Consider the following 25,126-nt stretch of genomic DNA (forward strand, 5'->3'; position numbering starts at 1 on the left):
CGAGAATAATAAGAATTACGAAGCTGTTAGGAATGAGGAACAGGAGGTCATGATACAAGCAGAGATATGCACTAACAGGAACATGAGAAGCTCCGATAAGCTTCTCTGAGCTGACAAAAACAACATTGCCTTTCCCTCTAAAAAAATCCGAGTCGTTTTTTACACACAGGAGCTTTCCGACAGTCTCGCTTTCAAAAGCACATTCAAGGGCAATAAAAATGGATCGAATATTTGTTTTTCCATACTCATACAAGGCACTTAATGATGGTTCAGTAGTCAAAGGCACAAACAAGCAAGCAGGCGATGCGTACTAACAATTCTTGCGATGCGTAAACGATTCTTCGCGGCAGGGGATCGTATTCCAAGGACCTGCCCGAAACGTTACGCGTACTAGTGGCTGTCCAAGAATGTAACAACTCTTGTATATATCTCAAAAAAAAAAAAAAAAAAAAAAAACAATGCGCCATCGAGAGGCATCCGCTTGCCTCTTTGTGTTTGACCAGCCCCCCATTAATTAAGCTTTACATGAGCAGGTTGAAGGTCTTTAATAATTATATATCAAATAAGCCATTATCAACTGATCGCCGTAATTATAAGCTTTAATTCATGCTAATTTGCTCTGATAATTCGTATTTATGAGTTTCATTAAGCCAGATAAGGTTAGAGGATGCTTGTTGTGACGTATGCTCCAGCCATGCTCATGTTCCAGCCACTGGGCAGGCCACAGTCACTGTTCATGTTCCAGCCACTGGGCAGGCCACAGTCACTGTTCATGCTCCAGCCACTGGGCAGGCCACAGTCACTGTTCATGCTCCAGCCACTGGGCAGGCCACAGTCACTGTTCATGCTCCAGCCACTGGGCAGGCCACAGTCACTGCTCATGCTCCAGCCACTGGGTAGGCCACAGTCACTGCTCATGCTCCAGCCACTGGGTAGGCCACAGTCACTGCTCATGCTTCAGCCACTGGGCAGGCCACAGTCACTGCTCATGCTCCAGCCACTGGGTAGGCCACAGTCACTGCTCATGCTCCAGCCACTGGGTAGGCCACAGTCACTGCTCATGCTCCAGCCACTGGGCAGGCCACAGTCACTGCTCATGCTCCAGCCACTGGGCAGGCCACAGTCACTGCTCATGCTCCAGCCACTGGGTAGGCCACAGTCACTGCTCATGCTCCAGCCACTGGATAGACCACAGTCACTGCTCATGCTTCAGCCACTGGGTTGGCCACAGTCACTGCTCATGCCCCAGCCACTGGGTAGGCCACAGTCACTGCTCATGCTCCAGCCACTGGATAGGCCACAGTCACTGCTCATGCTCCAGCCACTGGATAGGCCACAGTCACTGCTCATGCCCCAGCCACTGGGCAGGCCACAGTTACTGCTCATGCTCCAGCCACTGGGTAGGCCACAGTCACTGCTCATGCTCCAGCCACTGGGTAGGCCACAGTCACTGCTCATGCTCCAGCCACTGGATAGGCCACAGTCACTGCTCATGCTTCAGCCACTGGGTTGGCCACAGTCACTGCTCATGCTCCAGCCACTGGGCAGGCCACAGTCACTGTTCATGCTCCAGCCACTGGGCAGGCCACAGTCACTGCTCATGCCCCAGCCACTGGGTAGGCCACAGTCACTGCTCATGCTCCAGCCACTGGGTAGGCCACAGTCACTGCTCATGCTCCAGCCACTGGGTAGGCCACAGTCACTGCTCATGCTCCAACCACTGGATAGGCCACAGTCACTGCTCATGCTCCAGCCACTGGGTACTTTACCTTGAGGTAAGTCACAGTCACTGTTCATCTTCCAGTCACTGTATATGCTCCTGTCACTGTATGCTCCAGTCACTGCGCAAAGGCTTGGTAAATCACGTTACTGGAGAAGCAACGTGCTGTGGTGGGTATAAACGTCTCGCCTGGTCTAAGTTGGTGAAGCATTCTAAACTAATGTTTAGAATGCCCCTCTGAACAGGTATCGCTTGTCAGTGCAAAATTCCTGGGATATATCGCCCTTAATATCTGTATACCTGGAGCATACCTGAGAGGGTTCTGAGAGTTCTTCTACTCCCCGAGCCCGGCCTGAGGCCAGGCTGAAAAGAGCCTGGGGCCAGATTCACGAAGCAGTTACGCAAGCACTTACGAACGTGGACATCTTTCCTCAATCATTGGCGGCTTTGTTTACAATTATTAAACAGTTAATGAGCTCCGAAGCACCAGGAGGCTGTTTATAACAATAACAACAGTTGATTGGCACGTTTTCATGCTTGTAAACTGTTTAATAAATATAACCAAAGCCGTCAAAGATTGAGGAAAGATGTACTTGTTCGTAAGTGCTTGCGTAACTGCTTCGTGAATCTGGTCTCTGGTCGTGGTGGTTGGAGTGAACCACCAACAAATAGGAAGGTAAAAATAGCCTAAGATACTCTATCCCTTTGAGATGATGTATTCTATTCTCTCGATAAACGTACTTGAACTTGTATTTGAACCACTCGCCATGAGAACGGGGATTCGAGGCCAGAGTCTGGATACTAATTTCAGTTTTGAAAATAGTTGTAAGCGAGATATCTGAAACCGATACTTCCCATCCAACGAGGAAATTCGACAGAGAAGCGAGACGGGAAACGATCCGAATGGCGGAATCACCGTTCTTTTCCACCTTCACTAGAATCAGGGTTCAATTCCGTCGCCCAAATTAATCCTGCAGAGTAAAGGGATTTATCGGCAGATACTTGGGAGCAGCTAGTGCGCACACGCTCGCACGCACGCACACCACGAGCGTAGCTCTCGTCCTGTAACTACACTTAGGTAATTACACTTAGGTAATTACACACGCACAAGTTGAGAGGCGGGCCGAAAGAACAATGCTCAACCCCCGCAAACACAACTAGGTGAATACACACACACACACACAAACACACAAGCAAACACACACGCAAACACACTCAAACACACACACTTGCACTGTGTGCCAATCAATGGTTGGGCTGGAGTACAAGATGGAAGGGATAAGGGGGGATGCAGTATCTACCGATAAAGGGACATGAGAACTCAATAGTATTTGTTTTACCCGCCGAATTCATTGTCAAAACGGATTGCTGCTATCTGAAAGTATTATTTTCTACTACAGCAGCTGCCTCTCCTATAGTTATTACTGTTGCTGTAAGTACTACTGTTAAAAATATTATTAATTGAACCATTATTACTGAAGCGAGAGAGAGAGAGAGAGAGAGAGAGAGAGAGAGAGAGAGAGAGAGAGAGAGAGAGAGAGAGAGAGAGAGAGAGAGAGAAAGGGGGAGGTTCAGGTAGAGAGAAAGAAGGACAGGTGAGAGGGTTGACCCAGCTGCTGGTAAGTTTATTATGGATAATGTGACCTCAAGCCTGGGAGCTCATTACCATAACTTCCTCGAGGGGGAAGACAGCATACCGTGGATATTTTCCACCCAAGGTTACCTTGGGGTTACCTTGTGGTGGTTTCCAGGCTTAGGGTCCCCGCGGCCCGGTCGTCGACCAGGCCTTCTCGTTGCTGGACTGGTCAACCAGGCTGTTGGACACGGCTGCTCGCAGCCTGACGTATGAGTCACAGCCTGATTGTTCAGGTATCCTTTGGAAGTGTTTATCCAATTCTCTCTTGAACACTGTGAGGGGTCGGCCAGTTATGTCTTATGTGTAGTGGAAGCGTGTTGAACAGTCTCGGGCCTCTGATGTTGATAGAGTTCTCTCTCAGAGTACCTGTTGCACCTCTGCTCTTCAACGGGGGTATTCTGCACATCCTGCCATGCTCTTGGTCTCATGTGCTGTTATTTACTACACAATTTATTTACAACAATTTACGACTCATTACCCCAAACATTGAGGTAACACATCTACCGGGTACTCTTGCCCGTGCCACTTCTTGGCTGGCTTTATCTTCTTCAATCAATCTAAGGTAACACTTTAATCTATACTCTGCAGGTGTCTGTGTCTACGAAAACATGTATCACACATTTATCCATGTACACACAGACACTATGCAAAGCTATTGAGAAGAATTCAAATATTATTACCGCGCGAAAGTGCAGGGAGACTTACGAGGTTTTTCGGAGACGGCCTGAAAGACGGTTACTCGACTTCAACCACTGCAAATGTATGGGCAGACAGAAAGTGAAGAGAGGAGACCTAAGGGACAGAACAGGGTGAAAGTCGGTTCCGAATCGCAACAAGATCTGGAGGCATGCATAAAAAAATACACATTACACGGAGAGTAATCACATTAACGTGACTGTATCAGTGAGAAAACAGGTAGGAGCAGTGATGAGGGTTCGAACCTATGTGCCGAGTGTTCCTAGGCTCTAGAAGATATACCATATCATGGTCTAGTTGTCTAGAACCACCCATTTGGGAGTAAAACAACTCTCAGAACCCATTCCAGATATGATCCAGGTATATAATTTGTTCATTCTGTGTTTTTGAGATATTTGTGCCTGGGTCTTTTTGGGTCATACTTTAAAACGAAAACGCTCCAATGATCATTTAAAGTTTTATAGGCTGTTTTTGATGACTATTAGAGGACCTGTAACTAGTGTACACTCTGGCAACACTGAACGACACCTTCTTCCTGTACTGTTGAGAGTGAAGAGAGTGAGATGGAGATCCAGAGAGTCAACCCACGATGGATCCAGATAATATATACACAAGATCATCTACAATTAGAGAATTAAGCTTTTCATTCAACGTTCTTAAGAGAGGTAAATGTTATAGAATTCATTTTTTAGCAGTAGCCTCGCCGACTGGCGCAGTCATTAGACCTCCTGACTCAGAGGTAGAAAGAGTCAAGAAATATATTACAATCTCTTGGGACGGTATTCACCGCCGTTAGTATAATGTTAGTGTCAAGTGGTCGACTATCCGGGAATACGACGGGGAGGGCAAGTGCTTTTTTTCAAGTATAGATTTACACTTAAGTAGCGCGCACTTTGTGAACACTTAAGAGAGGGCAGAAGGCCAATGTCTTGTACTGTAAAGCAACAATGACAGGACGATGAAGTGGTCCTTAACACAGCAGCCATCACTTCTTGTCCTTATTCTGCTCGTTTCATGAGGGGCGAGAGGAGAAAGCAGGTTATGAGGAGAGGGAAGGGGGAGAAGGCAGGTATTGAGGGAGAGAGTGAGGTTGGTGATGAGGGGGGGAGGGGGGCAGGTAATGAGGGGTAGACGCAGGTAATGAGATGGGGAGGTAGGTAATGAGTGGGAAGGGGAGGAGGGAAGGTTAGGGGGAAGCATGTAATGAGGGAGGAGGGAGAGGTAGGTAATGAGAGGAAAGGGCGAGGCAGGTAATGAGGGGGAGAAAGGGAGACAGGTAATGAGGAAGAACGGAACTAGAGTATTAGGTACGAAAGGAACGTAAAGCGGGAATGAAAATATCAAATTGAGGAGTGCCACGTCTCCCCGAGGCAGATGTAAACGGAGCGATCGAGGTACGTGTCAGTGCCAGGGCTGGGCCAGGGCAGGGCCAGGGCAGGGCCAGGGCCAGGGCAGGGCCAGGACCAGGGCAGGGCCAGGGCAGGGCCAGGGCCACGGGAGAGAAGGCACGCAGTCAGGACACTGCCATGATGAAAGAACATGACAGTAACATGACAAGAGACCCTTCTCGCATGCCCGTAACGAGCATGACTTACTAAGGGTGGGTGTCAGAGTGGCAGCATGGAAGGGGGGCGGTGGGGGCTGATGGGTGATGCACTTCTGCTAAACATGGTGAGCAGAGGGCGCCCACCCCACCCCACGCCCAAACCTCCTCCTTGAGCTACATCATCCTCCCTCGAGGCCACTCGCCACCAGGACCTCCTACTCATATAAGGGCCCGGCAAGACCTCCTCCCACTTAAGGGAGTCGCCCACTCGATGACACACCCAACCATTGTTTTGACTTCTTCCTCAGCTGAAGCTCACATTTCCTAAATGATGGGGTTTGATTTTTGACATTCATTTGTCTGTGATTGTTGGCATTCATTTGCTCTATTCCTCGTTACCCTCCAACGACTCCACCCACTAATGGCTAGACAAAGAAGCCATCTAGTGGCTCTCCGGAACATAAATTTACATAAGCCTCAAACACATATTAGTAATCTGTACATCAGTCGACTTCAAGTTGAAAGATGGGACTTTTACAGTCGAATTTCAACCATCGTAAGCACAGCTAGTTGAATAGAATTATATGTACAACCTCTTCCATCCATACATGCAGATGTAATGAATAACAAATCAAACGAACTCACAGAGCGATCACATGGGGCCTACAGAGCCCCAGAAATAGGACAGGACGATGGCTCGAAAACTAAGATACGAGGAAAAGCCGATTGTTAAAGTAACCTCAATGGAAAATATGAAGAACAAAAGAAGTTTGTGAGAAGAAGAACCGGACTTGAGGAAATATAATAACTTCCAGCACCCTCTCCAGGTATTATCACAAGCATACACAGGGTAGACAAGAGCAGCCTGCTTCAATCAAGAGAGGGCAAAGGTGGCCGAACAGATCAGGACGTGTTTCTTCAGGTAACGAGTGAAATTAGCTAGAGAAAGAAGTTGTAAGAAGTTCTTACCTCTTACAGGTAAGAAGAGGTTCTTCTGATTTAGAAGTTCATGAAAAAGTTCCATTCGACTACTGAGAGCTGGGGGATATGTGTTCAAGAGCTAGACCACTTGGCCTGGAAGGTAGAGCGACGGTCTTGCTTCATGCAGGTCGGCGTTCAATCCCCGGCCATCCAAGTGGTTGGGAACTATTCCTTGCCCCCTTCCCATTCCAAATCCTTATCCTGACCCCTTCCCAGTGCTATATAGTCGTAATGGCTTGGCTCTTTCCCCCGATAGTTCCCTTCCTTCTCTTCAAGAGCTAGACATCACTTCAGCAAACACAAACAGCACACACCTCCATACCCAGCACACACCTCCATACCCAGCACACACCTCCATACCCAGCACACACCTCCATACCCAGCACACACCTCCATACCCAGCACACACCTCCATACCCAGCACACACCTCCATACCCAGCACACACCTCCATACCCTGGTTGATACCTGGTTGATACCTGGTTGATGGGGTTCTGGGAGTTCTTCTACTCCCCAAGCCCGGCCCGAGGCCAGGCTCGACTTGTGAGAGTTTGGTCCACCAGGCTGTTGCTTGGAGCGGCCCGCAGGGCCACGTACCCACCACAGCCCGGCTGATCCGGAACTTCTCTTAGAAAACCGTCCAGTTTTCTCTTGAAGATGTCCACGGTTGTTCCGGCAATATTTCTTATGCTCGCTGGGAGGACGTTGAACAACCGCGGACCCCTGATGTTTATACAGTGCTCTCTGATTGTGCCTATGACACCTCTGCTCTTCACAGGTTCAATCTTGCATTTTCTTCCATATCGTTCACTCCAGTACGTTGTTATTTTACTGTGTAGATTTGGGACCTGACCCTCCAGTATTTTCCAGGTGTATATTATTTGGTATCTCTCTCGTCTCCTTTCTAGAGAGTACATTTGGAGAGCTTTGAGACGATCCCAATAATTTAGGTGTTTTATCTCGTCTATGCGTGCCGTATATGTTCTCTGTATTCCCTCTATTTCAGCAATCTCTCCTGCTCTGAAGGGGGAAGTGAGTACTGAGCAGTACTCGAGACGGGACAGCACAAGTGACTTGAAGAGTACAACCATTGTGATGGGATCCCTGGATTTGAAAGTTCTCGTAATCCATCCGATCATTTTTCTGGCTGACGCGATATTTGCTTGGTTATGCTCCCTAAACGTTAGATCGTCGGACATCATTATTCCCAAATCCTTGACATGCTGTTTTCCTACTATGGGAAGATTCGATTGTGTTTTGTACCCTGTATTATGTTTCAGATCCTCATTTTTGCCGTACCTGAGTACCTGAAATTTATCACTGTTAAACATCATGTTATTTTCTGCTGCCCAATCAAAAACTTTGTTGACATCTGCTTGTAGTTTTTCAATGTCTTCAGCAGAGGTAATTTTCATGCTGATTTTTGTGTCATCAGAATCAGAATCAGGATGGAATTCAGGTACCCAGCACACACCTCCATACCCAGCACACACCTCCATACCCAGCACACACCTCCATACCCAGCACACACCTCCATACCCAGCACACACCTCCAAACCCAGCACACACCTCCATACTCAGCACACACGTCCATACCCAGCACACACCTCCATACCCAGCACACACCTCCATACCCAGCACACACCTCCATACCCAGCACACACCTCCATATCCTCTCCCCACACATGGCATAGCCCCCTATCTATTTACTGGGCCCCGTACAGTCCCACCGCCCACAACAAAGATCCCCTGACTGAAGTCGCAGTCGTCCATGGAACACATTTGAGTCACTCCACCATAAAAGCGACCAGGGCTCTCCCGACAAGGGGAGAAAATGTGTACTTGATGCTGCTCCTGTATCCCATAATGCCTAGTAATGTCATTTATAGCGGGTTGGCGGCGGCGAGGAAGACGGTTTGAGGGTGAGGTAGTGAGGGGGGGAGGGGGCGGCGGAGAGAGAAATATGAAGGCTTCATCATTCCTCATCATTCCTCATCATTGCCGTAGTTGGCGTGGTCTTTTTCTTCTTTGTTAAAAGCATCAATCATCTTCATTATTGTCAAACTTAAGAGGGCTTTTTTATGTAAAGAAGGTACTTTTCTCCGCTCGTATTGGTACTGTTGACTGAGAACACAGTAGTACCGAGGGGGGTAACGTTATATTGGTCCAGAGTGGTATTATCCTGACGGTACAGTGGCACGATAGCACCAGTACAGAAGGCTAAGGTCATAGTGGTACAGCAGGGCATGATAAAAATACAGTTCAACTTATATGGGAAAAGTACTTTGTGGAGGAGATTCGAGGCACAACAGTTGTGAGGGAGAGAGAGAGAGAGAGAGAGAGAGAGAGAGAGAGAGAGAGAGAGAGAGAGAGAGAGAGAGAGAGAGAGAGAGAGAGAGAGAGAGAGAGAGAGAGGGGGGGGGGGGAACTTGGTGAAGAAAGTGAGAGGGAACAGAAGGGTGTAGAGGTTAGGGGAAAAGGGAATAGGTGAGAGATACAGCTAGAGTACACAGTGGGAAGGGTGAGGAGATGGGTGGTGCGGCGGGATAGGTAGTGCTAGATGGAACAGGAAGGAGATGTGTGAGAAGAAGTATTAGTGCGGTGGGATGGAGGTCAGGATGAAAAGGAAGGGGGAAGGTGGGGGGGAGATGGAGCTAACACCCCCCTCAAAGCTGTATGAGAAAAGTAGCGATAATGCAGTCAGGTGTACATGCAGGTAAAAGGATTACGAGAGAGGGGTTTACCGGTAGTTTACCTGTAGAGGGTTACGAGTTTTTTCAGGTCCCCAAAATCCGGTCTGGGGCCAGGCTCTTCCTGCGATAACTTGCTCAGAAAATCTGTTGCAGGGGAGCGGCCTGGAGGCCTCGTCACCTTTCTGCCGTGTCAACACTGGTCTTCTTCCTGTCCATAACGGTCTCTTCCTCTCCCGTGCAAATCTGGCCATTCGAGGCCATGGTTACGAGGCTTGTTGCGAAAATAAAGGAGATTGGTGGAAGGGATGAGAGGAATGGGTGAGAGTTGTAAAGGGATGAGTGAGGGAATGGGTGAGAGTTGTAAAGGGATGAGTGAGGGAATGGGTGGAAGGAGTGAGGGAATGGGTGGAAGGAGTGAGGGGATAGGTGGAAGGAGTGAGGGGATAGGTGGAAGGAGTGATGGAATGAGCGGAAGGGGTCAGGAGATGGGTGGAAGAGATGGGTGAATGATGTGTAAGAGTCAGGGGGAGGGGGAGAGAAGGGCTGAGTGGGGCCGAGCTTCAGAGTGACAGGATGGAATTTTGACGAGGGAGATGTGACATGCACAGCAATATTATGGAGACGAGGAGAAACACGTGGAGAAGCGAGGGAAGTCAGTAATCACCAAAGGAGGCACAAGCCAGGAAGTCTACATGTGGCTTAAGAGAAAGGATAATGCAACCCATTATTTAAGAGTAAATAATGCGTTTGCAAGATGGCCATTACAAGGCGAGAGACCCATTAACTATCCACCACGCAGTGCGTATCCTAACTCCTAAGTACCTATTTACTGCCATGTAACAGGGGCATCTGGGTGAAAGAAACTCTGCCCAGTGTTTCTCACCGGCGCCCGGAATCGAACCCGGGACCACAGGATCACGCGCCCAGCGTGCTGTCCGCTCAGCCACCGACCCCCCTCATATACGTGTGTGTGGGTGGTACGAGTCTGGTAGCTGAGTGGACATCGCGCGGGACTCTTAATCCTGTGGCCCGGGTTCGATTTCCAGCACCGGCAGAGACAAATGGGCAGAGTTTCTTTCACTCTGATGCACCTGTTACCTAGCAGTAAATAGATACTTGGGAGTTAGACAGCTGTTGCAGGCTGCTTCTTGGATGTGTGTGTGTACTCACCTAATTGTACTCACCTAATGGTGCTTGCGGGGGTTGAGCTCTGGCTCTTTGGTCCCGCCTTTCAACCATCAATCAACAGGTGTACAGGTTCCTGAGCCTATTGGGCTTGTGTGTGTGTGTGTGTGTGTGTGTGTGTGTGTGTGTGTGTGTGTGTGTGTAAAAAATTAGTTAGTAGTTAGTAACAGTTGATTGACTGACAGTTGAGAGGCGGGGCCGAAAGAGCAGAGTTCAACCCCCCAAGCACAACTACGTGAATACACACACACACACATTTTCACGGCGGGCCGAAAATGAGTTTTCTCCTCCATCGACTCTCACAATATTCTAGCAGGCTGGAATTCTTCGAAGCAAAAGGATGCAATTGAAGACGATAATGTTGACGAGGGGTGGAGGGGGCGAGAAAGAGATGAGGTACGGGGGAGAGGGGAGGAGGAGAGGGGGTGGGAAGGGGTAGAATAATTGGTGGGGCGGGTGGTTTGGGGAAGAGGGGGGGGGGGAAGGATAGGAAGAGGAGAGAGGAACGGTGAAATGGTGAAAGATATGGCGGAAAATACCTAGCTACGTATTCGGGGGTTTACATTTTACATTAGTCGGGGTTTACAGTCTCCCCTTATCCTGTAGGTAGTGTGGTGTCACAGTCCCTCACTGTCCTGTGTGGCAGTGAATATGACCAGCATCCTCAGTGTCCTGTGTGGCAGTGAATATGAGCAGCATCTTCACTATCCTGTGTGGCAGTGAATATGAGCAGCATCCTCACTGTCCTGTGTGGCAGTGAATATGAGCAGCATCCTCACTGTCCTGTGTGGCAGTGAATATGAGCAGCATCTTCACTATCCTGTGTGGCAGTGAATATGAGCAGCATCCTCACTGTCCTGTGTGGCAGTGAATATGAGCAGCATCCTCACTGTCCTGTGTGGCAGTGAATATGACCAGCATCCCCACTGTCCTGTGTGGCAGTGAATATGACCAGCATCCCCACTGTCCTGTGTGGCAGTGAATATGAGCAGCATCCTCACTATCCTGTGTGGCAGTGAATATGACCAGCATCCTCACTATCCTGTGTGGCAGTGAATATGACCAGCATCCCCACTGTCCTGTGTGGCAGTGAATATGACCAGCATCTTCACTGTTCTCAGGGAAAGTGAACATATACAGCATCCTCACGAGAATAAGACCTAATTGAAATACTGTAAATTAAGCCCAATTGCATGTTTATGTTGCTAATAAAGATGTTAATAGCACCGTATTTCAGAGAATGGCAGAAATGGGCCGCGTAGGACAGAATGTGAAGGAGGAACTGGGATGCAGGGGAGAGCGAGGAGCAAGGTTGACATAGGAGTGGAGGGCGGGTAGAGAGGAGGAAGAGGGTGAGAGCACATATCCAAGTCTTCAGCTCCTGTACACCTAAATGTTGCATCCACTCTTCCCTTAGAGTCGCCGTGTCCTGCCTCTAAGACCCTTTCTTGGATCCCCTCCTCCCATCCCCCGTTTTCCCCTTTACCCCTTTCTCTCGTCATTCTGACTTCCCTTTCCCTTTAACTCCTCTCCAAACATCACCCTTCTCTCTCCATGCAACCAATGGAGGAAGGGAAATGAGTTAGAAGAAGTGTTACAATGCAGTGAAAATGACAAGAGAAGAGATCAAAGAAATATCAGCACTATTCTTAGTAAATCCTAGTTCAAGGAGGAGAGAGAGAGAGAGACAGAGAGAGAGAGAGAGAGAGAGATAAAATTAACCATCGAAAAGAGAATAAAGGACAACAATAGAGTATATTACAGCAAACAAAAAGTGTAGCAAGAACCACCTCAGAACCCAGACAAACCAACACTTAACACTGTTGTGTTGCCCGAGGCGGATGTGTGCGTGTGTCGTCTAACACTCAGGTAACACCACAGCCAACACACACACACCCAGAGGGTAGGAGAGGGTGTGTGTGTGTGCTGAAGATTCCCTTACCGCGATCATTTACACCCAACGATCATCATTAAGCAGCTGAAATGACCCCCCTGTTAAAATGCCTCGTTAGATATGTGTAACGAGTGCGTAACGATAGTGGGAGTTCGTCAAGCCGGCACTCGGGAAGCCATCATTAGTATTGATTTGTTGTGTCTATCATCTTCGTGTATGGAGGTCCAAGTGCGAGTGGTTCTAATCTCATAATCGGCTCGTAAACTACTCGGTAATTAACGGCGTCCAGCCACGCCCATCAGAAGCACCCGTCCGGCGATCAGATGCCTCAAGAACGGGTTTTGTCGGGGCAAGATGCATTGGCCCATAATGAGGTGGTGTCCATCTGATAGGCGACGAGGCGCTGATCTCCCAGCCACAAGAGGTCCTCGACAGACACGAATGGCAACCGTGGACAAATGTGTATTAATTCTTCAGTTGCCAGGGACATCTCAGAGTCTCTGGCTGCTCTTGAAGGACGTTAGTTTAGTTCATTTATTATGCACCCCATACCCATCTTGTGGGCGGTAGTGGAAAGGGTTACAGAGGCACATAATAGGCTCAGGGACTGAACCCCACAATTCATTTAGCTAAGCAAGTTACAATCTTGATGACTACATTTACCATTAGTTTACCTGTCTCTGGATCTAGTGTCCAGTGAGTGCAACTACCATTCTCTTTCCTCTCCCTTTTTTCTTCCTGATTCTGCTTGTTCATTCTCATTCTACTACTTCCTCATTCTCTTTCTTAATCTTTCTCCTTCTTTTTCTTCCTCCTCCACATCGTTCTTATTCTTCCTTCTCCTCCTTTAACCACCCAGTGCGGTCCATTGCTAGGATGTCCAGCTCCGAATTTGACCATTGGAATTCACATCACGTACTCCTGTATGCCAACAACAGCCTGCTTGATCAGGTACACCTTAAAGATAGGTAGCTTTACGTCTTGCTGGGCTGGCTGTCAGGCGTCGCGCTCGCTGTCAACAACTGTCAGCCAGGGAAGGATACCACGTAGGGAGGGGTAGAAGGGAAGGGGGGGGGGGACGAAGGATACAAAGTAGAGAGGGATGGTGGGGAGAGTGAGGGGGGGAAGGGAAGGAAACACAGAGAAGGGAGGGATAATAAAGTGGGAGGTAGGATATAATATACGAGAGAGAGAGAATGGAGAGAGAAGCAAACAGGCAGACTATGAAGTCTTCATTCAAAGTATGAAAGCAAGAGAAGGGTAGAAGAGGGGAAAAAGCTGAAAGGAGTGAGAAGGGAGAATAAAAGATGGAAGGAAAAATAAATGATAGAAAGGAGAAGGGGGAGCGGAAGGAGATGGTGGAAGAGAAGGAGGAGAAAGAGATGGTAGTAGAGGAGGAGGAGGAGGAGGAGGAGGGTGCTGGGAGATGTAACCATGGGTGATGACGTCTCCCCCTCGACCGTCACCATGGCGACGCTAACTCACTTAATGATTCACAAGAAATAACAATAGTTGTATGCGAGCTTATCAATAGGCTTGATAAACCAGCTGGCCAAGTGCCTCCAACAGCAGCGCTCCGGAGACTAGCGTCTCCTGGACAGGTCGTCCAGGAAGCCTCTGACTGCAATAGTCATCAATCATTGCAATTGCAATGATTCTGAATATGCAATTGCCAATCATGATTATGAATATGATTATGATAGTGGGTGGATGGTCATAGACCTAACCAGTCACTAATTAACCATCAGTGACTATGGGACGTGAGGTTCTTCATGTCCCGCCTACTAGCGTTTTTGCGTGCAGTTTGGATCCGGCTTTGAAGCAAAATTGTGAAGGTGGTGGCTTCCCCAACCTACTATTTCAGCCCCCTTATTGACCATCCAGAGTGGTCGAGCAGCTCTTACGTTTCTACGCTTACATGCGTTTCAAACTGTTCTGCTTTCGTTCATTTTAAAGAAGTTGTCCTTGATCGCATTCTCTAATCTCCCTCAGTATATTGTATGTTGTGATCATATCCCTTCTTGTTCCTTCTCTCCTGCAGGGTTAACCTTCCTTATAGCTCTGACACTAATCTTACTGCAATGCTCTGTACATTTTCAATTTTGTTTTAATCCTTCACACGGTGCGGATTCCAGTGGTTATGGTGATAGAGGAACCACTGATAAAATATTGCGCTATGATACAACTTACCAAAAGAAAGCACTTCTCTTCTTAGGCTCCCGGGCTCTCAGTCGCTGATTCAGAGACTTCATTCAGACTGATACAGGACTTTAGAGTGAGCTCCCTCTTCCCCTTCCCCTTGGCACATCTCCCGATCAAACATTATGCCGAAGCATAACAGGACGTGTCCAAGAAAAAAATATTTAGACAAAATCCTATAGGAAAGTGCCCGATCTGCTAGGCTGTGGACACGTGGGCTTGCGGCTCTACTGGACCAAGTTCTCAACAAGTCAAGCCTGGCCATAGGCCACACACTGAGGAGTACAAGAACTCCCAGAACCCACTCCAGCTATACTCGAAGTATTCGGCTGGAGAATCACGACCCCCGACAATACTTATCGTTCACAGAGTAGTTAACAGATGGAATGCATTAGGCAGTGATGTGGTGGAGGCTGACTCCATACACAGTTTCAAATGTAGATATGGTAAGAGCCCAATAGGCTCAGGAACCTGTACACCAGTTGATTGACAGTTGAGAGGCGGGACCAAAGAGCCAGAGCTCAACCCCCGCAAGCACAACTAAATGAGTACACGCATCCTGGCGCTCATACTCACCTTCCTGGTCGTGACGAAGCAGCTCTACAATGGAATCTTACCTGTAAAGAAACGAAACAAAGGTCACTAACATATAAGCAACTATAAAGAAACAAAAATGTAGAGGTGGTAGGAGAAGACAATATTCAAGTGTTCAAGGAGAATCCGCAAGGTCTTCTTTGAATACCTTTTATTCTCTTCCCCGAGGCTATGGGCCCCGTACAATATCATCAAAGACGTAATATATATTATAGAGATATCAGAGATTGTGCTTCAGAAATTATGTAAAGATTATTCATGAACAGATGGAGGAAAGGGGAGAAGAGAAGAGGTAAGAATAGAGAGACAACGAGAGGAAGAGAGAGAGAGAGAGAGAGAGAGAGAGAGAGAGAGAGAGAGAGAGAGAGAGAGAGAGAGAGAGAGAGAGAGAGAGAGAGGGGGGGGGGAAGAAGGGAGGGAAGTAGAATTGTCAGGGGAATAGAATCTTCCCCAACACGTGCAGAGGAAGAGGGGGGGGGGGGGGGGGGGAGGTGCAAAAATTACCTTCCCTTCTCCCTCTCTCCTCGTCCCTTTCCCTTCGTCCCTCCCTCCCTCCCTCCCTCCCTGTTTCCCTCCCTCGAATACATTAATGGAAAAACCGTGTCACGTTTCAAGCAGTCTCTGCTGCCCTACAGTTGATCCTTTAAACATATTTGCCTTTATCGTCTATACCAATTATCTCTCCTACTCGCCATCGAGCCATTAAATGTGCAATAAAATCTAAGTCACAGTAGAAAAAAAATCAATAATAAAAACAAATTCATTTACCAAAAGTAGAGATAGAAGTGCCGAAGAGATACCACTTTGATTACCAGATTGATGTGAAGCAAAGATATGGAGTTCCAACATGTCGCCATCCTCCGCGCCTACCCCACACACACACACACACACACACACACACACACACACACACACACACACACACACACACACACACACACACACACACACACACACACACACCATTTGCTATGAAAGAAGTGAGGAGAAAGATGCTAGGCCGGGAACACTACGTATCTGTTGTTTAAGATTCGCTACTTGGAACAAAAAGTTTCAAGTAGCACGGGCTATGGTGAGCCCGTCAATAGTAGTAGTAGTAGTAGTAGTACACTCAAACTACTAAACTACCAACACTCATGTTCACTCTCGTAAGTTTGACGACACAATGTGTATATACCCTCCTGGGGCCAGATTCACGAAAGCACTTACGCAAACACTTACGAACCTGTACATCTTTTCTCAATCTTTGGCAGCTTTGTTTACAATTATTAAACAGTTAATGAGCTCCGAAGCACCAGGAGGCTGTTTATAACAATAACAACAGTTGAATGGGAAGTTTTCATGCTTGTAAAATGTTAAATAAATGTAACCAAAGCCTTCGAAGATTGAGGAAAGATGTACACTTTCGTAAGCGCTTTCGTGAATCTGGCCCCTGTGGTCCAGGAAAACATTCACGCAGCCTAGTACATGACGTGAAGTACACGTGAAGACCCTACGGTTGCAACCCCCATGCACCGGCGGCAGCCCCCCCAGACTCTGCTAATGGAATTCTGAAGTTTAGACTTAAGGCATTGAGGGAATGGAACCTTCAGAGTGATTTTGTTTCAGCCGTGACTTGCACCTCTACCAAGCGAATTAATGAGATGGAGGGGAGGGAGGGATGGATGGGAGGGAGGGGAAAGTGGAAGGGAGGGAGGGGGAAAGAAAGAGGAGGAGGTGAAGAGGGGAGGAAGTGAAATAGTGATATATAAACTCCAACCTGAAAGTAGAAAGGCATTAGAAATTTAACAAAATATTTTAGAAGAGCGCGTATGTTTACATTATGATATAAAATCATTACCCGTTAGTGAGCAATAATATTACTTGTCATCAGTCAGCGTTGCCAAATTGATCCCGGCCGGAGCAGAAACAATTTGGCAGTGTGTCCTTATGTCCTTCCTCTGTTCACTGGACGGAATGAATTGGAAGGAAGACAGCTGATGTGTTCTGAATCTTGGGGAACGTCAGTAGTTAATTTAGTAATTATACATACATATACACACCACACACTCCGCGTGACGGATCCCGGGGAAGATGGACTGGGAATCAATTTCTGTCTGTTCCTCCATTCTTCGCCCATCAGTAGCAACCGAGAACCCGATTGTTAACCGATTGGCGAGTCGTGATCCAGGGAAAAACGTGTAGGGTAAGGCTTGTTAAGAGTTATGGGAAGGGATAGGTCTCAGCCTGCTAACAAGAGTCAGAAGTCCTCTCCTCCTGTACCACATGTGTACGAATCTTAGGAGAGAGAGATATCCCCTCCTAAGATTCGACATATACAAGGAATGCGATACATATACATGGAATACGGCACATATACAAGGAATGAGACACATATACAAGGAATGCGACACATATACAAGGAATGAGACACATATACAAGGAATGCGATGCATCCCTCATTAACACACACAATATATTCACATACCTTAACCCATGATCAATTATGTACACGCAGAGCGAGCGCCTGTCAACAGGCTGCATAACTATCACGTTCTCCCACGCGGGCTCACAACTCCTCCCCCTTCCCCCCATACGCACTCTGACCTGCACGTCGCTTGTACTGCTGTCACACAGCACCGCTCCCGTGCCAGGTAAGTCCACTACGGGCTCACCATAGCCCGTGCTGCTTGGAAGTTGTTCCGAGTAGCTGAATCTATAACAACAACATGGTGTCATGGCCCGGTAAACGCAAGTGTCAGATGGAAACCTATCTCGTTATTATTTAGTTTGGATTATTATTTCGATGAGCAAGGCCACTCGTATGTATACTGAATTAATACTTACAAAATACTTAGTGGGAATTTAAAGTGTAAATATAAAAATTTTGTGTCATTTATATAATAATTTGTCCTGTCAGAATACTTAATTAAATGAACTAAGATATAAAGTGATGGAGCCCACAGGAAACTTTCACACGAGTCAATTTAAGATTGAGAAGTGGGATCCAAGAGTTAAGGCTCAACCCCTGCCACCGCAGCTACACAAAAGCTAAGCGGCTGGCTCTACGTCACTCAAGAACAGAAATAGCTCCTACGTCAGGTGTTAATACGGTGATGATAAGAGAGAGTAGCAGCATTCACGGTGGTCTTGCCTCATCACGGTCCCTCACTCCTGTCACTCTTCCTTAGGCGGTAAAGCACACCTCACTCACCACACACTACTCATCTCTCAATTATGAATAATGTATGAGTATTATAAAATATAAATGAATGTTACACAACGAAGCTAGGTATGCACCTCCCCCACCTTCTCTGTCCCTCCCTCTCTCCCTCTCTCTCTCTCTCTCTCTCTCTCTCTCTCTCTCTCTCTCTCTCTCTCTCTCTCTCCACCAAAATCTATAATTAATGATGAGATGAGTGGGAGTAATATGTGTGTAGAGAACGCAGTGCACATGCGTGGATAGTGCATTTTCCTAACAGGGCTTAGGGACCAGGAGGAATATCTAAGATAACGATACGATAACCTAGTCACGATAACCCAGTATCATCAGGTGCCACATTACTCGTCATTTTCTAGGATTCAACCATAATGATATGATTGATCTTATCTTGTTTTGGTGCTGATGTTATGGTTGTGTACTTGCGGCCACCACCTCGTCGATAAGTTCATTCCTAGTGTTCACTCCGCAGGCCCAGATATCCACCACAGCCCGGATGATAGTTCCTTCTACAATGCAATCACGAGAACGTGATTTAGTTTTGAGAACAGTATTAAGTCCAAAAAATAGGATTGAACTTTTTTCTCTGGACTCGTCCCCAAGCACACGCATTTTATTTCTGTGTATCTCTGTATCCGTGTATTCCTATGGCTCTTCTCTGACCCAGTTTATGACTACTTGCATACTTCTCCATACTTGACATCAGTCTTTATCTACTTTCTCTATGCCTCTCTCGATAATGTCATCATCATATCTAGTCTGATGCTTGCCTCCAGTATTTGATGCTGCTGCTCTTGCTGCGAATCCTCATAGTTCTCGCGTTGAAATTTTGGCAATGGAGTCTAGATTAATCAAGCAGCTCACCAGGATGTGCTCGCAGAGTCGAGCAACTGATTTTCGACTACTAGTAGTTTAATGTTTATGTGAGCAATCCGTTCTCGTGGTCTGCCACTCGGTAACAAATCCAACCTTTTTCAGCCTGACCAAAAACGTACTAACCCAAGCAACCCACCTACCCCGAAACAAAGGAAACGTTAATATTTGCGAGCCTTAGCTCTTTAATAGGTTGCATTTCAAACGTAGGTAACGAGACTTGTTAGTTGAGAGGGACGGGTCTATTGTGTTCCCATCTCACCCCGTCCTCCTAATCGCACGTCGCATTTTGACGTATTCTTTACCAAAGGCCAAAAACTGTCGTACTAGAAAATGAGAGGCTCGCGACATTTACATAATGTCCCATTTTCTGTTCGTGGGTCCTATGGAAGGTTAGGTTAAGGCCACTATACGACAGTTTCGCAACGTTGGGAACACCCGCGAGGACGGGCTGGCCATCTAGCAATGTGCAGAACCAGGCTCCGGCTCCCGGACGCACGCGTATTTGTGCTCGTCTGTCTCTTAATGTTAATTATTAAATTATTTGTTTATTTTAATTATTTTTAACATTTTAAATTAAAAGATTTTTCTCCATTTACGTCTCTGACTCATTTACGTTTTCTACGCTGCCTGCCACGTTTTCTTACAACTGGGGATAAAGTCTGCCCTTGTCTGAAGCCGAGTGGACAGCGCTTCGGATTCGTAGTCCTGAGGTTCCGGGTTCGGTCCCCGGTGGAGGCAAGAGACAAATGGGCAAAACGTTTCTTTCACCCTGATGCCCCTGTTACCTAGCAGTAAATAGGTATCTGGGAGTTAGCTGCTACGGGCTACTTCCTGGGGGTGTGTAACAAAAAGGAGGCCTAGTCGAGGACCGGGCCGCGTGGACGCTAAGTCCCGAAATCATCTCACGATAACCTCAAGATTGTCAAGTTTCTGTATTTGCATCTAGAAAACAAGTAATCTCACAAATATCGATCAAGAATGCAAATGACAATGGCTTCTTAATTCGCTTCGTATCGCAAGTCACTTCAGCTACAGCTTTAAACAATGACAAGACTAGCAACAATACAAAAAATAGCACTTTTGGCGGCAAAGTGATAAGGCCGCCTGGAGGAGGGTGCGCCCCTTAGATTTCAACACCGTGGGCCCCAGGGAACTGGGATCTGGTCGGAGAGACGCATGGGGGAGAAAGGGAGACCCTGGGACCTTGTCAAGGGGAACGTTGGTGCCTTTAATCACGTTTATCACCGACTACTCTGGCAACGGCAGGAGCTGTAACGACAGCGATGGCAGCGACAAGCGGAGACAGCTTCAGCGACGGTGATTGTGGCAGTGACGATGGATCCAGTGGTGGTAGTGGTGGTAGTGGTGGTAGTGGTGGTAGTGGTGGTAGTGGAGGTAGTGGAGGTAGTGGCGGCAGTGGTGGGAAGGCAGGGTAGTGTATGATGGAAGAGAAATCTCTTGGAGGTATCGGGAGGATCTTCCCGGCCTTGAATGACGCCGCCCCGGGCACACTCTCCCGCCAGCGATAACACAACATTTCGCTAAGTTGAGAGAGAGAGAGTGAGAGAGAGAGAGAGAGAGAGATAGAGAGAGAGAGAGAGAGAGAGAGAGAGAGAGAGAGAGAGAGAGAGAGAGAGAGAGAGAGAGAGAGAGAGAGAGAGAGAGAGAGAGAGAGATGGATAGGAAAACGTGTTGCTGGAACGAGATGGCGGGAAGGAAAGGTGTCCTGGGGAGGGAAGCAGGAAATGCGAAGAATTGTAAATTCCTAATTCTCCCATTTCTTACTCCCCCAAGTCCCCTACCTAAATTACCCCGCCCCCCCCCCCCTAATCATCCTTCGCTTCTCCCCCCCCCCCCTGATTACTCCCCCATGATCACCCCTTCCATCCACCCGTTTACCCCCCCCCCCCACCATGTACATAACGCTGAGGGCCCGAGGGGCGGGCCAGTGTAGCGAAATTTATACCTCTGATATTCCAGCTCTGATGACGTCATGCCCTTCTCCTAGGATGAGAGAGAGGCGGGAAGATGGCGAGGAGATACAAGAAAGAGAGAGAGAGAGAGAGAGAGAGAGAGAGAGAGAGAGAGAGAGAGAGAGAGAGAGAGAGAGAGAGAGAGAGAGAGAGAGAGAGAGAGAGAGAGAGAACAGGAGAAGACAGAGGGAAGATTGGTATAAGAGGAATGATAGTGAGAGAAAATGTAGGCCGTTTCACCAGCTACGCAAACGAGATGCTCCTCCCTTCATCTCCCGCTTGGCGGAGGCTGTACACTATTGTACTCAGCGTGATCCAGATGAAAGCAGAGTGGAGGCTGCTGGAAACTGTTGTATAGACATGTTACTCACAATACTCAATGTAATTATTGTTGATGAGTATTAATAATTATTATAATATTAATAATTTGGGTTATAATTACTGTTCTTTTATTTCAATTACTTCATTACTGTTGTTCTTGAAACAACAGTAATGATGCAAATTATTAAATTAAATTTCACCATTAATAGCTAACGCACGTCATAAATATATAAAAGTATAGCTTTTTAAATTACGTTAATATGAATTTCACCCGATGATATGACAAAGCTTTTCTGGTGTAGTGTTGACTGTATAATCTCTGTGTATGATCGGCCATGGTGTCCGGTGTGTGCTCGGTCGGGCCATGGTGTCCGGTGTGTGCTCGGTCGGGCCATGGTGTCCGGTGTGTGCTCGGTCGGGCCATGGTGTCCGGTGTGTGCTCGGTCGGGCCATGGTGTCCGGTGTGTGCTCGGTCGGGCCATGGTGTCCGGTGTGTGCTCGGTCGGGCCATGGTGTCCGGTGTGTGCTCGGTCGGGCCATGGTGGTCGGTGGGTCGGACCATGGTCTATCCTGCCAAGCTAATGATTCCGGAAATCATCGTCTCCGAGGCCCGGTCTCCTGGTTGGTAGTTTGGTCAACCAGGCTGTTGGACGCGGATTAGTCCAACAGAAATCAATTACTCGATTAATGTAGTAATCAAGTACTTGATTACTTGTAGTAATTGATTACTTGTAGTAATCAAGAGTAATCAAGTACTTGATTACTGTAGGATGCTTTAGTCTGTATTAACACGTCGAATATTTAACGGATTGGTAATGCTGGTATTCACTGTCACACAGGACAGAGGGTCATACACAAGACACTAGATCTAAACTGTAGGCGGAAGCACATATATATCATAGATTACAATCAATGTTTTTATTAGTGCAGCCTTGCGTCCTGACCCTGATCTGACCCCTGACCCCTGTATCTCACGTGCCGTGGGCGAGAGTTAACGTAAAAATCCTCATCTTTACAGTCGAGGGGTTATTTCTCCCGCAATTAAGTAGCTGGCAAGTGCTTCAGCAGCGCCCACAAGGACAAAGTCTATAGAGGCGTCGCGTTAGGGGGTGATGACTGGTGAGCGCACGTCGCAAATCCAGCCAACATGTAGACGTTCCCAGGGTCGATATTGGCATCCCCAGGAGAGCGGGGAGTGCAGGGGTCTCCATCCTGCCCCACCAACCAACTTGACACCCCCCTCCTACCCCAACCAACCAGAACCCCCCACCCCCCAGACCCACTCAACATGTCCCCCCACTACCCAACCAACCCCACCCCAGCCACTGCACCTCCTTATACATATTTACTCTTCAGCAGCCGAATAAAAATGAGCAAAAATGAAAAGTAAATGGGAGTCGGTGGGACAAGTCCGCTTCGCTATAGAGATCCCGGGCGTCTAACTTCCGTCCCGGGCGTCTAACTGCCGTCCCGGGGCGTCTAACTGCCGTCCTGGGGCGTCTAACTGCCGTCCCGGGGCGTCTAACTTCCGTCCCGGGGCGTCTAACTTCCGTCCCAGGCGTCTAACTGCCGTCCTGGGGCGTCTAACTGCCGTCCCGGGCGTCTAACTGCCGTCCCGAGCGTCCACTGCCGTCCCGGACGTCCACTGCCGTCCCAGACGTCCACTACCGTCCCGGATGTCCACTACCGTCCCCCACCTGCGACCACGCACAACCAGGTACTGGACTCTAGGGTCATCCAGTAAACATCATCGATAACACTGCCCCTGGAGGCTGTGTCGGACGAGCGAGGAGAGGCGCCGGTCGACGGAGCCACGCAGGAAGGAGTCAACAAGTTTTTCCCCCCAGCGGGAGGATCCGCGCGCCGCGAGTCACACCAGATCACTGCTGGGACGCGTCGACGCTCCGTCAACAACCCGTCTAATACATCGCATTCATCTCGTCTAATACATCGCATTAATTACGGAATCTACCAATCCGTAATAAATGTGACGCATTAGCAAAATTATTAAAAAATGCACCGTAATGGAATATCAAATGGAATAGTCAGCCACTGGAAGGGAGGGGAGGGGGAGGGTTGAAATAGCCTAAGCTACTATCCCTTTGAGATGTATTTTATTGTCTTATTAAACGTACTTGAACTCGACTAGTCAGCTTCTTCAGGCGTCGGTCGTGTAATGCATCGTTTCCAAACCAATTTAAGATTTGTTATATATAAATTAATGGTATTAGCCTTGACTACCTCCTACAAAACTAGCTCATTTTCGCAAACTATATAACCCATTAATGTGATCTAGGGTAGCGGCAAAGATGCGGTTGAATCTATGTCTGATCAACCAGGCTGTGATTCATACATCAGGCTGCTAGCAGCCGCGTCCAACAGCCTGGTCGATCAGTTCAGCAAACGAGGAGGCCTGGTCGAGGACCGGGCCGCAGGGACGCTAAGCTCCGAAATCATCGCAAGGTAACCTCAAGGTGTGTTGTATCTGTGTTGGCTGAATTATAAGACGCTTCCAGCAGTAAGGTAATTAACTGCCTCCATCATACAATGAGACTCTAAACAGACTTACCCGAGTTTACCTGAGAGCCACTAACACTAATGACCTCAACGACGACAGCATGCCGGCGGCTTGTTGAAGTCCCACCAGCATTTTGCCTTGCCATTTGCCAAGTCATTCCGGCTTGGGAAGGCTTGGTGCCTTCTTGTTAATAACCTTCATTACAATAGAACTATCACTCGCATACGTAGCCAAAGTTATATTTATTAAAGATTAGTTAACTTTAATATCACTAATTCCCATAAAAGAAGTAGACAAATATGTCAATATCACTAGACAAAAAACTGCAATACTTTAGTCGCATTTTCATGTACTTGAAAAAAGGGGGGTTAATAATTTGTTCACTTTGGGGGGCTTCAAGTTGACGAGGGGAAAGTGCACCAGGGATGCCAGAAATTGGTGAGATGGGCTTCAATGGAAAGGAGCACAGTGTGTTCCAGGGTGACGGAGGGATGATGGAGTGGGAGGAAGAGGTGGTGGAAAGTGTCCTAGGATTATGAGTGATGTGTGCGGGAGTAGGATGGAGGCCATGATTGATGAAGGATGATGGAACACTTGAGGGAGAAGGGGAGCGGGGGGAAGAGATCTATGGTTGGCGAGTGATTGTAGATAGAATGAAGATGATAACAAGTCTAGTGATAAATGGGATTGGGAAGAGAGCAAGGCTGGTGGTGGATGGGATGGGAACCAGTTGAAGTCCGACTGTAAATGGGATATATTATATATATTATATATATGCGAACAAGCCTGAATGGTCCCCAGGCGTATATTCAGTTTATATATATATATATATATATATATATATATATATATATATATATATATATATATATATATATATATATATATATAATATATATATATTATATTTGAGAGAGAGAGAGAGAGAGAGAGAGAGAGAGAGAGAGAGAGAGAGAGAGAGAGAGAGAGAGAGAGAGAGAGAGAGAGAGAGAGTGGGGGTAGAGGTAAATCCTATTTAAAGATGAACTTTATTAGACAGTTATTTTATTACTGAATGACCCTTGTCCTCGGGTGGCTTAGAAACAAAAAATTGAAG

The 25,126-nt window shown here is 47.5% G+C and overlaps 1 protein-coding gene across 2 annotated transcripts in view; it reads right to left on the reverse strand.

Annotated features, from left to right (window-relative positions):
• LOC123761304 (inactive tyrosine-protein kinase transmembrane receptor ROR1) overlaps positions 1 to 25,126 on the reverse strand; it is a 521,433-nt gene that overhangs the window by 329,372 nt on the left and 166,935 nt on the right. The gene's annotated exons all lie outside the window — the stretch shown is intronic.

This window comes from Procambarus clarkii, chromosome 7 (genome assembly GCF_040958095.1).
Source record: "Procambarus clarkii isolate CNS0578487 chromosome 7, FALCON_Pclarkii_2.0, whole genome shotgun sequence".
Lineage (NCBI taxonomy): Eukaryota > Metazoa > Arthropoda > Malacostraca > Decapoda > Cambaridae > Procambarus > Procambarus clarkii.